This window comes from Protopterus annectens, chromosome 1.part0, assembly GCF_019279795.1.
Source record: "Protopterus annectens isolate FY-2018-M chromosome 1.part0, PAN1.0, whole genome shotgun sequence".
Taxonomy (NCBI): Eukaryota; Metazoa; Chordata; order Ceratodontiformes; family Protopteridae; genus Protopterus; species Protopterus annectens.
Window position 1 is genome coordinate 649746470 of NC_056725.1, and position 16223 is coordinate 649762692.

Genomic DNA, 16223 nt, shown 5'->3' on the forward strand with positions numbered 1-16223 from the left:
CAGATAACGAGACTGGTAAAAATTATGGGGCTGGTCTAATTACTACTTTTGATGGACAGTCAACAAGTGTTAGAAAACTTTTTATTAAAGAATGGGAACATTTTTCCGCTGTATCTGACCTAGATTACATCTTTGACAAAGAACTCACTTTTACCTATAGAAAAGGTAAAACTATGAAGAACATGTTAGAACACGGTTCCAAAGACAGGAACACTAAACCAAAGAAAGGTGTATTCAAATGTGGTAGATGCAGTTATTGTATGTATTTAAACTGTGGAGACAGTTTCTAATTGAAAGCCAGGGATACAAAGCTTTACTTGAACACCTTTGTGAATTGTGACACCAAAGGAATAATTTATATAGCCACCTGTAAAAAATGTGAGGCATTTTATATAGGGAAAAGCGAACGAAAACTCAAGCAGAGAATTTATGAGCATGTCTATGACATCAGAGTACACAATGAAAAAAATGCATTGTGTAAGCATGCCTTGAAATGTGGAACCACTGGATATCAATTTTTTGTTTTAGAAGTGGTTCCGACAAACCCTAGGGGTGGTATGTGGGAGACCCTTATTGAGTACCGTGAACTGTTTTGGCAAGTTGTTTTAGATGCAGGTAGAAACAAAGGGCTCAATGACATGGTTTCCCTAGCCCCTGTTTTAAAACTTAGAGCTGCTAAACTTTAAATATTACTTTTCCATTGTTTTAAGGTCACATTTTAATTATGTAAAAACAACTAGGCAACATGACTTAATCTTAGTTTGGCACACAGTTTAGAGTGTTGTAACACAAATTTTAGTAAGTGTAGTTATTTAGGAAAGCCACTAGATGGCGCTTGAACCATAAAATGAATTAAATTTAATGTATAAACATGAAATATCATTTTAACATGTTTTATCACCTTTTAACCACAATTTTAACTGAAATGTACACATTTTAAACATTTTACAGGCTGTAAGGTTTAATAGATTTAATTATTTAGTTAATGTTCAAGTTTTGTTCAACTTTTACAACAATGTATTTAAAACAAGGTTTTTAAGCAACTAACATGATTGTAGATACTGATTGGTTGATTTGAAATTGTAATGGATAAGGAAAGTATAAAGCACGGGTGTTTTTTATAGTACATGTTGTTTTGATAAAGTTGAAGACGAAAACGTGATGCTGTTTGCGTTTTGAAATAAACCTTTTACACTAAGCTTACTGTCAGCTCTTCCCTTGGACTTTGATTTATTTGGGCTCGGTGGCTGTGGTGTTCTGTTTTTAAAACCATAAAGGTTTTCTGTGTAGTTATCCCAATTTCCTTGAACAGTTTTTAGAAAGGGACTACAGATTTGGAATGTCGCTAGCATAAATCTTTCTATAGCACTTTAAAATGTCAAATTCTAACCACTTTTTATGTGCAATAATGAAGAGCAGACAGAATGTTCTCCTAATAAAAGTAATGTTAGGAACATTAGGATCCAGCTTCTGTTTAAAGAAAAAATTACATATGCATAACCATCTTTTAGGTAAAATGCTAAACTGAGGCCCTTTCAGCCAAAATTGGTAGTAGCTCAGGGATATAAAAGATCCCACAACACTTATTAAATAAAGAGTAGATTCCCTGGTGCCTTGGCCTAAAGTTCCCTAATCAGTATGAATGCTATCTGTGGTCTCCCCTGAAAAAGTCTGTTGGCCTTGAGGGAATAGAATGGACAACAAAGTGCAAATATATGAAATAAATATGTTAGAGAAATATTTTCAAACAAGCAATTTTCTCTTAAAATAGCATGCAACAGCAATGAGAAAAGATCAGGGGAATACAAAATAATGTGTACAGTTGGACAAGGTAGCTTAGGAGGAGAAGCAAGATAAACAATATGTGCTTCTATAAATTCAGGTGATCAGCTGCTTCACTTACTATCTTGGAAATAAATTTAATTTAGTTCATAGTTATTCACAGCAAAGAAGTGATGCAAAGGCTCATTAGATTTATTGTACTGTTATTATCCCCTAGTATAAAGTATTCCATGCATTGCAATATGTTTCCCCGTTCTGAAGGCATATCATACTCCTTCAAAGGAGACATCATCTTTGGTGGCCTCGTTCCAGTGCATATGACAGTCCTTTACCCTGAAATGATATTCAGTGTTAAGCCTCCATTAAAGCAATGTGAACAGTAAGTACCTGTAAAATGTATTCATCTGATTGTAAAAACTGTGCATTTTTTTTCCTCAGACAATTACTAACACAGATCAACACAGTGAAATGAATTTCATAGATCAGTTAACATACTTGTAAATGACAATTTAAGTAAGATGCTTGTATTACCAGCCGGACTAGGTGTTACCAAGAAAATGTCCTGGTGATAAACTTCATTGTAAGTGTACAGAGTGTGTATGTTTAAATGGGAGTCCTAAAGCACTCCTAATAATACATTTTTCATAAATCGAAGTTATGGCATTGCCTTATTTATTTACTTATTGGAACTATCACTGGCTAGTCCTTCTTAGAGGATTTAAACAATAATAAGCAGAGCCCAATGCTTCTTGAAGGCATCCTTCACAGTGCTGAGTATTTCAGTACTTTACTTACTAGTGAAACAGCCTTACTATAAGTACTTGCAAAACCTGATAGCAATGTTAGACATTTTGTGATGACCATAGCTGTGCAATTGGTCATTAATGGACTACCCAGACTAAACTGAGGCATCTTTTGCATGTTTCTTTATTTTGCAGTGTTCCAAGAAATTTGGTGTTACAACAAAGCCGCTGAATAACCTGTGATATAGATTCTGTAGATGAACATTATTTATAAACGTAATGTTATTGCAATAATAGTAAAAATAAGTCACCATTAAGGCTCATTTATCAGAAGTGCACAAGAGAAATACGATGATACCTCCTTACTATGACCCTAGATGCAAAGCAGTGCAATTCAGTGCTAAGACTACCTACTCTGAAAATCAATGACATACAGAAGCTACATACTTTCTTATCAAATCTTACAGACTTAACTACAAACTCTTCTTGATCTCACAAGCTGAAAGGGAAATTTTGTGAATGCAACATGCCATCAAAGCAATGTGCTTGTAATATAAACAATGCAAACTTCCCACATCAAACAAATTTGAGAGGGTTGTACAGAAAGGGGAGGCTTCCCTTCTATAACTACAGCAATGATAATTAGGACAACAAGCAAAACTAAAAATACATAGGTTCATAGGTTTATACTAGGGTAATGACCGCTAGGGCCCCTAAAAACCTAACCAAGCAACCCAAATGTGAACCACAAATTTGATTTATATTTGATTTATAAGGCTGTTTTACTGTCTGCCTCTGTCCATCAGAGGCATATGAGCCAGATCAGAGGTAAATTTCTGATTACCCATCTATTGGTCCCAGTTGTGGGGCTCCTTCCAGAGAATGCAGCTTCTTTGAGAAATATATGTCTCTCCAACATGTTCTATTTATGTTACAAGGAAAATTTAGGTCTTTTAATCTAGTAGTTCTGATGCTGCTTGTTTTGCAAATATGCAAAAGATTCATCAAAACAGGAACCAGAGATACCCTGTATGCCAGGCAAAGATCACCTCTCAGAATCTGTATAATACGGAGTAAAGAGATAGGGCTTTGAGGTGATCATTGCAAATATTGGTTGACAAAAACACCTTTCCTATAAATCTTACTCACAAAAGTGTTACTGGACATGTCGAAAGCCAAATGTATACCCAAAAAATTAATGGTCCTACCAAAACTTCCCACAGAAAATTCCAAAAAATCTGTGGTGTGATTTAAGTCCCTAACAAAGGATTCAAATTCACTCTCATCACCAGTCCACAGAAATATCAAATCATCAATAAATCTTTGATATAAAATGATGTGGGACTTTTGTGGATGCACATACAAATATCTCTCCTCCCCCATAGCCATTACAAAGTTGGCAAAAGATGGGGCCACCCTTGCCCCCCATAGCCACCCCTGAGGTCTGCTTATAATATATTTGGCTGAACTTAAAAAATTGTTGTCAAGAACTATACCCATAAGCCTGCAAACCGTCTCTATTTTACTGTGTGTAAAATCAGTGTACCCATTAAGGTAATTTCTCAGATATTCTATACCAGCATCTTGATTGATACACGTGTACAGTGATTTAATGTCTAGAGATGCAAAATAAAATTCTCCATAGGTGAGGTTAATGTCCCTCAAAATTTCCAAAAGGTGCCAGGAGTCCCTAAGGCACGACTTCGCTTTTTGCACTATAGGATTAAGTATATAATCCAGCCATAAAGAAATATTTTCTGTCTTGGTTCTCTTGGCAGAAATAATGGGCCTGAAGGGCGGATTTGTTTCTGATTTGTGTACTTTGGGTATCCCAAAGAAACATGCCATGCTGAGATGTTCCACTAACAAATATTCATATGTCATGATCTAAACAATCCTGACAAAACATGTAAAAACAAAATCAGTATTTAATCTCAAAAAACTGTTGTTAATTACATTCTTATTTAAAACAGAATAAGCTGTATCATTTACCAACATGTCTTCAATGTTTTTAACATAATCTTCATTACACATAATCACCATCATACCACCCTTATCAGCTCTCATTACTCTAATGTCTTTATTTTTACTTAAAATACACAGTGCCTGGTGTTCTTCCACAGTGAAGTTATGCATATGGGTGTACTTTACAATATTCCTCATGTCCAGTTCACACATGTCACCAAACACTTGCAAGGTGTTGCACAAGGGGGGTTGTATGTGCTGTTCTTTTTAAATTTATTACAAACACCTTGTTTGTCTACATTTAAATCATGCAGAAGGTAAGGAAGGTTCAATTTTCTCAAGAAAACGTTAAAATCAACTAACAGTCTAGTAATGTTAACAGAACTACTTGGTACGTAGGAAAAAACTTTTTTCAAGACTGATATCACATCATTAGATAAAACACTGTTAGACAAATTCAAAATGCGATATTTCTGTGGGCTGGTGATGAGAGTGAATCTGAATCCTTTGTTATGGACTTAAAAAATCACACCACAGGTTTTTTGGAATTTTCTGTGGGAAGTTTTGGTAGGACCATTAATTTTTTGGATATACATTTGGCTTTCGACACATCCAGTAACACTTTTGTGAGTAAGATTTATAGGAAAGATGGTTTTGCCAACCAATATTTGCACAGAGAATGCTTATACCCTAGGCATATGAAGAAAGAGGTGATTAAGGGGCAATTCATTCACCTCAGTAGACTCACATCTTATAATAACACTTTTTTCCAAGAGGTCATTATGTTTACACATTTTATTGACCAAAGAGGGTATGACCAGGCTTGGTTAACCAATATACATAAGGAAGTGTTTGTTCTGAGATAAAATGCTGCCAAACCCATCATCAGGGAGGTTGACGATGTAAGTAACAACATGAAAAAGGACAACACAGTGTTTACTATTTCTTTCCCCATCCCCATTGTCAATGAAATGGGTGTCATTAAACACATAATTAAGGACAATTGGAAGGTCTTGATGGGGAATAGGGAACTCATACAGGTAGTAGGTATAGAACCTAAGTACACCTACAAGAAAATTAAGAATATCAAAAACATTTTGGAAAATGGTGGGGGGCACACTTTAGCATTGACTGAAGTGAATAGTGTTTGTGGTAGTGTAAACAGGTTTACTATCATAAATTCGAAAGTAAAAATAAATAATGTCTTTATTTTCAAATTTATGCATCGAAAATTAACATTTTCGAATGATAGTAAACTCGAAAACAAGGGTGTATTTTCGAAAATGTCGCTTGCAACATTTACGGCGATACACAGCACGCCCACCCTTCCCATAATCACCTACCTACCTAACCGAACACACAGTTATGCAGGGGGGCTGTGCCCCCCCACACCCCCCAACTTAATATTCCAACTCCGAGATCGCACTACAGTGAGGAAAGGGATGCATTTCCCTAACCGCACTGTACCGCGATCCCCTCCCATGACCGAAAGTTAGAATTGCGAATGCACAGTGCATTCGCAATGCAAACCTTCGCTCATGTCACCTGCCGTAATATGAAGTATTTGAACATCTGATGTTCGAATACTTCATAGCCGTGCAAATGCACATTGACATAATGATAGCAAACCGTGTAAACAATGTAGGTATGTAAGCAATGCATCTAGTACATTTATTACACATCTAAAACGGACTATTTGGGTCCACAGACAGTTTACCTGTGAGAGTTCATAGTTTATGTGGCAGTATGTGATTCTTGCCCTAGTTACTACATAAGAAAAACCATTAGATGTTTAAAGCGTAGAATATATGAGCACACACTTGATATTAAGAAAAAGGACTTTACCAATGCTTTAGCTAGACTTGCTATTCACTGTGTGAACTTTAAAAAGTTCAGCTTTTCAGTCATAGATTATGTTCAACAAGTGGATTATATAGGGAACACCAATTTGATTTTAGAATGCAAGGATTCATTGTGGCAGATCAGTTTGGTAGCAGACAGAGCCCCTGGTCTGAATGAATGCATCAATATTAAGTGCTTTATAGCACTAAAATATCATTCAAATCACAATAATATGGTAATGTTTTTATATTAAGACGTGTTCTAAAGCTTTGCCATTCTAAACTGTTTGGTAAACAAGACAGTTTTTTTTTTTTATTTTTATGGTATAATTCTACACCTTTAATTCAAAGTATCATGAAAGTCATGTGATATGTGATGTAACTTATAAGAGGTGTGTTTGTGAGAGGTTAACTTTTTTCTGAAGAAGTTCATGAAGAATAAATTTGAACGAAAAGTACTAAAGAATTGTGTTCGCTCCTTCATTCCATCTACAGCTTTTGGTTTGAGTTTTATTTTCCAGTTTGCTGTGTGCTTATAAGTTTTTATACCTGGTAGTTTCCTATGCAGAATTAAGCAAATCCTAACTAAACCCCTGCAAATCATGTTGAATTAAATGTTAATACATGGATGTATCAATGACCTGTGGTGACAGACTGAGTTGATACAATTCACAAATGGCTGGGTCATAGCAGACCAAATAGTAACAGACTCTTCAACCTGAAAATCATTGAGACAGTCACAATGGGCCTCATTCAAAATGATACAGGTGACGTACTTCTATTAGATATGGAACAGGATGGGTTTGTGAAAGGAAAAGCTTGGCCTATGAATTTTGTGTCATTATTTGAACAGGCAACAGAAGCACATGATGAATTGCTGACATTTCATATTGTTCATCTTAACTTTAGTAAGACTTTTAACACAATTCATCTATAGAGAGTGGCTTGACACTTGTATAACTTAATTAGGAATACCACTGGAATCGCACTGGACCCTTTAACAAATCCACTTTATGTTGGACTATCCCTTTTAGATATACATGGGGAGTGGGATCAGGACAGGCATATATGCTGATAAATGCAAACTGCATGATATAATTAATTGAGTAAAATGTGACAATTCCTCCAAAATGGTTGCCAAAATCCATATATGATACAGTACTAGAAATAAACATCACAGATACAGTACTAATACATACCTGATACAGTCCTATGATTAAACATTACTAATACTTACCTGATATAGTACTACTAATCTCACTTTTAATGTTAACTAATTGACCATCAAAATATTTTATAAAAAGAATATAAAGTATAATTTCAAAATAAATGTTCAAATCACGAAAAACAACATACTCATTTAAGATCTAGGGCCAAAGGTAGACAATAACACAATCTTTTACCAGTTTGTATCCATAGCATATCAAAATCTATAGAGCATGTATAATCCCTCTGGAAGAATTATTGTACCACGTTATAGCTCACTTAGCAAACCCATTACTGAATACAGTGCTGCATCCTGTAGTCTTCAAACTAACAGAAACAATTGGAAAAAATATAGTTATTTCTTAGTAGAAAAAAAAATAAAAAGGCTCACCCAGACTCTGCTACACTTTGCTGAGAGGGAAAGGTTAGTTTTCTTTTTATTTGTTGTATTTTGTATTACTTTATTGCCTTTTTCTGTTTTGAATACTGTGATTTGTTTTCTTTACCTTGTGTTTTACTTGTATTCTGCTTTTAACTTCATATTAAAAGCTGAAAAGAGACCACAGCTCTGTCTCTTATGAGTCAGGCAGAAATTTTTCCCCACCCTCCTACCCAGTTACTGTTGTGTTTTTAAATACCACTGTCATTCTAGTTGCCTGCCCCTTATGTTAATTTGACCATATATATAATTTCCTCTCTGCTTTTACTGGCTTGTGTGAGTAAGTGCAAAATTATCATTTTGTGAAATCACTCCCCTTCAACTATTTAAATTTATTGGCCATCATACTGTATTCCATAGTACCAGAATACAAAAGTGGCCACCCCCTTTTAATCTATCTTGCTGTTTTAAAAATAGTGACTCTCCACTAAAGCTTAACTTTTTAGACAGGTAAAATTTAAGTTACCTACTTTCACATCGAACTCCTCTAGTGCACACTGCAGTGTTTAGGATAAACCATTTTTTTCATCTTACCTTTAAGCATCCCTGTGACTAGCACTTACTCTAATACCTGCTGGAAAGCACTAGGAAGCCTTAAACTGATACAAGCACTCAACTCTCCTTGTTAATAAGGAGAAATTAATGATAGGCACTAAACAGCCTATAATTGCAAAGTACCTTGCTAAGGTAAGGGAAAACAGCTCTTGTACTTTACAAAAAAAAGCACCAAACCAGGCATGTCCAATGGTGAGCTTCCGGTGATTTCTCCTGTCCACCTGGTAAATCTGGGCATACTGGGGCAATGCAGCAATTGCCTCATGTACACAGACACCCTCTCCTCCTACCACCCAACACTACAACCTGCAAGAGATGCACTTACATAGCCAAACTGGAAGCAAAGCTCTCTCCACCCAAGATTGTGCTAGACAGTCAAGAGGAGAAGGTTAATACCTGCACTACACCTCAAGCAACACATAGCCCTTCTAAACCCACACCAACAACACCCTCACATAGCAACACTAAACCCTCATATGCAGAGGCCCTTAACAGTAACCTGCCCAAGCAACAAGGACCTCCGAAGCTGAAATGCAAACAAACACCAATCACAACCAAAGTGTCACATAGCTCACAACACCAGTGTGCAACCCAACCACAGCCCCTAAGGCAAGACAACGCACCCAACACTTCAGTCATAGGTGACTCTATAGGTTCAAAAAAAGAAAATAGCACTGAGACTACTAAAACAAGAAACAAACATCAGAGGCGTAAGAACGAAGCTGCAAATATATACTGTAAAGCTGCTATGATTTAATCCACGCTTTTCGTTCAACACAAAGTACGAACTTCTTCAGACAACAAAATGATTAAAAACACATAATTTAAACTCTAAATTACAGATTACATGATGTTCCATTCCCTATCAAAGGGAAGATAATGAATAATTAATTAAATCCATCATGCATTCCCACCCAACAACTTTTATTCATAAAAACTAGAATGGGTGTTTGTCAAACACCCTGATGCATTAAATATACAGTGAACTGACATGTCTGAGTACTGTCACAAGGAATCTTCTAGTATAAAAATGACTTTAAGCACAAATTCTATAAACCCGTGATAAATATTTAACCCATTACATGTAACTGAGCTCTTGGCTCTTTTCTATGCTACCTAACTCGGTCATGCCTCTTAAAGTGGTAGCCTACCCTAACAGAATATTCTTGGGGCTCATAATACACCCTAAATTATAACATAAAATTACTCCAATATTTAATATCAATATTTAATATATTAACTAACCCTTAAAAAGTCAAAGAAATAATAACAAAAGCCTACCCTAGGCTTCTACCTAAAATAGCCAAGCTATCTTATAGCTATACTATATAACTATACTATACTATATATATAACTATACTATTATATCAGAAAAAAACTAAAGATTATGCTTATAAGCCATTGTTCACTATTACATGCTTTCTAAAGGTGTAAGTCTAAAGGTGTAACACCTACAGTTTTACTAGTTACGGCCTCTTAGGGGCTAAATTTAATGTTCCTTTGGTATTATATATATATATATATATATATATATATATATATATATATATATATATATATATATTATTCCCTGAATACTGTGTCTCTAACATATTAATAAAATATGAATTTATATTAACCTTTTAGTTTTACCTAGCCAGACTTTTTAACATTAAAATATATTTGATGGAACAGGAATTGTTCAGGCCAGGATATTTATATGCATTTAATTGAATCTGCCAGAACAATTCCAGTTCTTCCAGCTTCAAACCTTCAGGTCCCCCTCTAATATCATGTGATACTTGGTCTATCACTAGATATTTGAATATATGGTTTGTTTCTATCGATATATGTTTTGCAAAAGCATTGTCCAACTTTCCTTTACTGATGGCATACTGATAATGACACCCATTCTAGTTTTTATGAATGAAAGTTGTTGGGTGGGGATGCATTATGGATTTAATTACTTATTCATTATCTTCCCTTTGATAGGGAATGGAACATCATGTCATCTGTAATTTAGAGTTTAAATGATGTGTTTTTAATCATTTTGTTGTCTGAAGAAGTTCGTACTTTGTGTTGAACGAAAAGCGTGGATTAAATCATAGCAGCTTTACAGTATATATTTATGGGTCTATATTATAACATCGAAGTCTTACAACTTTGAATGTTATAATATCGAACCCAGTAGAGTGAATGCTGGAAATAGCGAAGCTGCAGAACACTGAATACTTTCCTAGGGAAAGTATTTGGTGGGCCATTTCTGCAGCATCGCTATTTCCTCGACTGTGGAGCGAAGGTTATGGACCGGGTTAAGGTAAGTGTGCCAACAAAGTGAGTGTGCGATTGGGCATGGGTTAGGTGAGTTAGGGTTAGGGCGCGGGTCAGGTAAGTGTGCGATTGTGTGGACGTGAGGGTTAGGGTGGGGTAGGGGATTTAGGGTTAGGGAGCGGGTAAGGTGAGTGTGCGATAGTGACGGACCTTAGGGTTAGGGTTGGGTTAAGGTAAGCGGATAGCTAGTGGTGTATGTATGGTTTAGTGTAGGGTTTTGTGAAGTGTGTGTGTGGATTATTTATTTTGGTGTGCTTGTGTTGTGTGTATGTTTGTTGGAACAGCTAATTTTTTCCCTGAGAAAAAATTCTCTATTCTGACTGTTCGGTTTTCTGGTGTTTTGCTCTACTGGGTTCGATATTATAGCATTCGAAGTTGTAAGACTTCGATGTTATAATATAGACCCGTATTTACAGCTTTGTTCTTATGCCTCAGATGTTTTTTTCTTGTTTTTTTTTCTTGTTTTAATAGGTGACTCTATAGTCAGGGACACTGATATCCCACTCACTAGGCTGAACAAGGAGAAAATTGCAGTCAGCTGCCTTTTGGGTGCCAAGATCTGCCACATAACGCATGCACTCAAGTCACTCCACAACAAATACAAATATGACTCTGTCATTGTTCATGTTGGAGTGAATGACTTGAGACGTACCTCCCTGGACTACATGAAAAGAGACATGGAAGAGCTCTTGGATCATGTGGCCCATGCAGCTATGACCCTAGCCCTGAGTAGCATCCTGCCTTCACCCAGAATGATACCACAGTATAAGGACAAAATGAGTGACTTCAACAATTGGCTAAGCTTCTGGTGTCATTCAAAGGGGATCCAATATCTGTCTGCCTGGGATGACATGATCTACAGACCATGATGCTTTGCCAGAGATGGTCTGCACCTGTCGCCCCTGGGATTCAGGTTACTGGCTAAGGCTCTTGCCAACCCTATAGTGCCTTTTTTGGCAAAGTTCAAAGGACAAAACCACCACTGTAACAGGTACAAGTATGCAAAATCTGAAGGTAATGCTACTCAATGCTAGAAGTCTAAACCTCAAAATGCACTCTCTCAAGGCACTCCTAAAAATGGAGAACATAGATATTTGTGCAGTAACTGAGACCTGGTTCAAGGCTCCAGAGAGCACCCCTGCAATACCAGGCTACAACTCTTATCACACTTTTCAGCCACCAAACCAGGGCCAAAACACTAAAGGTGGAGGAGTGTCCATATTCACCAAGGATATTCACACCACCAGGCTAGTTGCCCAACACAATGCATCTGAAATTCTCCAGGTGCAACTAACACTAGGTAAGACTGCAATCCAAATTGTAGCTTGCTACAGATCCTCCACCATGTCCCAAGATTCTCAATACACCTTTTTAAACATACTGGAAAATATTAAGATACACCCAAACACCCTAATACTGGGAGATTTCAACTACTCTGCCATTAACTGAGAAAACTACTCATGTACCGACACCTTTGCCTGACGGTTCTTGGAATTCATAAATTCCAATGCCCTGGATCAACTAATCCATAGTCCCACCAGGGGCACCAATATCCTAGACCTGGTCATTACCAACATGGGAAATCGATGCTCCACACCTATGGTCACCCCCTCGTTGGTCAGGTCTGACTATAAGCTAATTACCCTTGGCATCCACATTTCCCCCCCACCGCCCAGTAAAGGAAATCTCCATAAAAAACTTCTCCAAAGCCAACTTCATGCTACTAAAGTCAGAAATTACAAACTTCATGACACCCATGCAGACGTGAACTGAAAGTTCAACTACTGAATCCTACACTAAGGCATTGTACGAGCACATCCACTTGTGCATAAATCGTACCATCCCAAATAGAACCAAGACACTCTCTTCCAAAAAAAGGAAGCCAATCTGGTGGTCCCCTGCCATAAACAGACTTTACAACAAAAGGAAGAATGCTGCAAAAAAGAGGAAAATCCCAGGATGCAAAAAACTCCCTTATCAGGCTCAGTAAGAAGCTGAGATCCCTCATAAAATCCACCAAAGCTAGTTACGAAAATAAAATTGACAAAAGATTCCAAAGACAACCACAAGGCATTCTATAGCTATGTCAAGAATCTAAATGGCAATGCTCAGATCTGCTCTGCTCTACCACAGAATGGCATTAAATATACTGATCACAAGGATATTGCCAATATCCTGGAAGATCCATTCAGTGCCAACTTTACTCCCTTCTCACCCCCTAAAGGACCCATCTCAATACCGAAAGATTGCCAAATTCTGGTAATAATGACCACACAGGTAAAAACTGCACTCTCCAAAGCTAAGAATACAGCATCCATGGGACAAGACGACATCCCAGGCTTTGTACTACATGAACTACAAAATTAACTGACACCTCACCTAAGTGTCATGTTTAATCATAGCTTCACCTCAGGCTTTGGTACCCACTGAGTGGTGCACAGCTATAGTTATCCCACTTCACAAGGGAGGATCCACCTTGGATCCTGGAAACTACCACCTCATCAGTCTGACGAGCCTGATCTACAAGGCCATGGAATGTATTATCATGGAACTTATAAACAAAGACATTAGCAACCTTCAAACACTGGACCCCACCCAATTTGGGTTCATGAAGGGCTGATCTTGGCTCTTGAACCTGATTGACTTCTTCAAATCAGTCTCCAGAGCTGTGGATGAGAGTAAGGTGGTCCACCAAGCCTATCTGGACCTCGCCAAGGCCTTCAACGCCATCCCCCACTCTGGAATCCTAGATAAACTTACTAAGCTGGGCATTACTCCCTACATCACTCGATGGGTTGCCAACTGGCTTACTGATAGAACCCACACTGTAAAAGTAGCCGACTCCAAATCCAGCTCCAGACAAGTGACAAGTGGAGTACCTCAGGGTTCAGTCCTGTGACTGCTCTTGTTTGGCATCTACTTCTCTGAAGTACAGGCCAACACTAAGGGACTCTGGCTATCAAAGTTTGCAGATGACTGCAAACTGGGAGCCATTATTGAATCCCCAAATGATGTGGATATTCTACAAAAGGGCCTTACAGAAACAGATGCTTGGTGCCAGAGCCATGGGCTCAAGCTCAATGCCAAGAAATGTATAGTTATCCCCTTTGGGAAATAAACATGTACCCGTGAATTACCACATAGGTGGCAGTACACTAAACTCTGAAAGTGTGATAAGAGACATAGGGACACAGGTGGACAGTGGTCTCACCTTTGATAACCACATTGCCACAACAGTCAGGAAATCATTCTATGTGGCACACCTCATCACTAAGGGGTTTTCATTCAGAAAAAAGGAGGTCATTGTCCCACTGTACTCACCCTTCATTAGACCCATTATAGAATACAACGCCCCATTTGGTATGTACCTCTTAAGATATCTGCAACAACTGGAAAGGCCACAGAAACACTTCACTAACAGAATCACAGGCCTAAAGCAGATGCCCTATGCTGACCATCTAAAAAAACTCCAGCTATACTCGCATATCATCTACTCATAGACAGTCTTTGCTTAAGATACAAGGCCGTGTCAAACCCAGAGCTGTTGGACATGCTACACTTAAAGAAATCCCAATCCCTCAGAGCCACACACTCCAGGGATCTAAACCTTGTCATCACAATGAACAAAACATGCTGAAGGGATAGGTTCCTGACCCAGAGATGCCCCAGACTCTGGAATAGACTGCACACACATGTCAAGTAGAGTGCCTCTTTGTCCTTCTTCAAAAGGAACCTTGATGATTGGATGGGAGATGGGAAATTCACCCTGGGGATCACATCAGTCACCTTGCTAGACATTGGTCCAGGGAAGTAAATATTGTGGGAAGAAATAGCCAGGGAATTGGTATGGCTATGCTTGTATAGGCCCTAGGGCCGATAGCCTAGTACCAACCTATGAAACTATGAACCTATAAAAACCTGGAAATCTTGAACTATTCTGAAAGTCTTTGTATTCTATTTCTTATAGGTCATGCCTGAATTATGAGACAATGCCTAATACAATTCTATTTGAAAGACTATACCTGGAATATACCACTGGCAGAGATAACAAAAGACTGGAGATGTTAATGTTAAAATAAATAAAATAAGTGTCAACAATGCACAATAGCCACTGATCTTATCAGCAAAATTAATAAATACCATTCCAGATTGCAGAATAAACTTCATAAGTTTACCCTTACAGCTGGAAGAGGTCAGTCATTAATGCTATTAAGAAATTATCTTAATGCCATTAAGAAATAATCTTTCATAAAGACATACACACACACACACACACACACACACACACACACACACACACACACACACATATATATACATATATATATATATATATATATAATATATGTATGGATAGCTATAGATATGCACATTAAATATAAATATATATAGACATACATAGATATACATAGTGAAAGATATACAGAGTGACTGAAATCCATTGATTTTCCATCTCATTAAAGTACTGACATGGGCTCTGCAGGAAGGCATGTCTAATTATTTCTTTTCAGTGCTTTGATGATGAACCTATTTTGGGACTTCAGTGAAATGGTAATCAGTGAGTATCAACTGATACACCTACTGGGAATCAATGATTGTGCACATTGATATAATTGGGTAATATATATATACATATATATATATATATATATATATATATATATATATATATATATATATATATATATATATATGTACACACACACACACACACATATATATATATATATATATACCTAGTTGCACCTGAAAATATCAAGTGTGTGTAAAGATGGCACCTGTCTCGTTGAATGCAAATGGTCGACAAGGCAGTTGATCGACAGGCTTGCAAAACTGATAATCCACATGTAGGGGAGTACCTCCTTTCCCAAAGGACTGTGCGATCTCAAAGTTATAATTATCAGGGGGTGTGAGAGTGCAGGGAGGCTTGCCCCCTGCTAAAAAAACACTGTTTTTTTTTTTTTTACTTTTTTTTAAGTTTGAAATTGCATGTACTATGGCTGTTTCTTGACATATGCCTAGTGCGTTGTTGGCTTCCATGTTTTCAACATTATGTGGTCATTGTTTTTGCAGTCGACTATGGATGTTTTCATTAAAATCAGGTACACCCATATTGCTGCTCCTGGCATGATTGGACCTCAACAGATCATGTTCTTATTCTATAACAGTGCAGTATACAAATACAGTAGTCTTTCAACTTATAATTTAAACAAAAATGCAATGCAGGCGTTGTATTTTTCCCCTGGTTTCAGAAGATAATCCAACGGTCAACTATGACAGGCATTTTGAAATTCTATTCCTATGGAATTATAAAGAAGGTGAAATACAGGGTACTTAAAAAGATCCAGGAGATATTTTCCAGTCAGCTTTGAAACATTAACT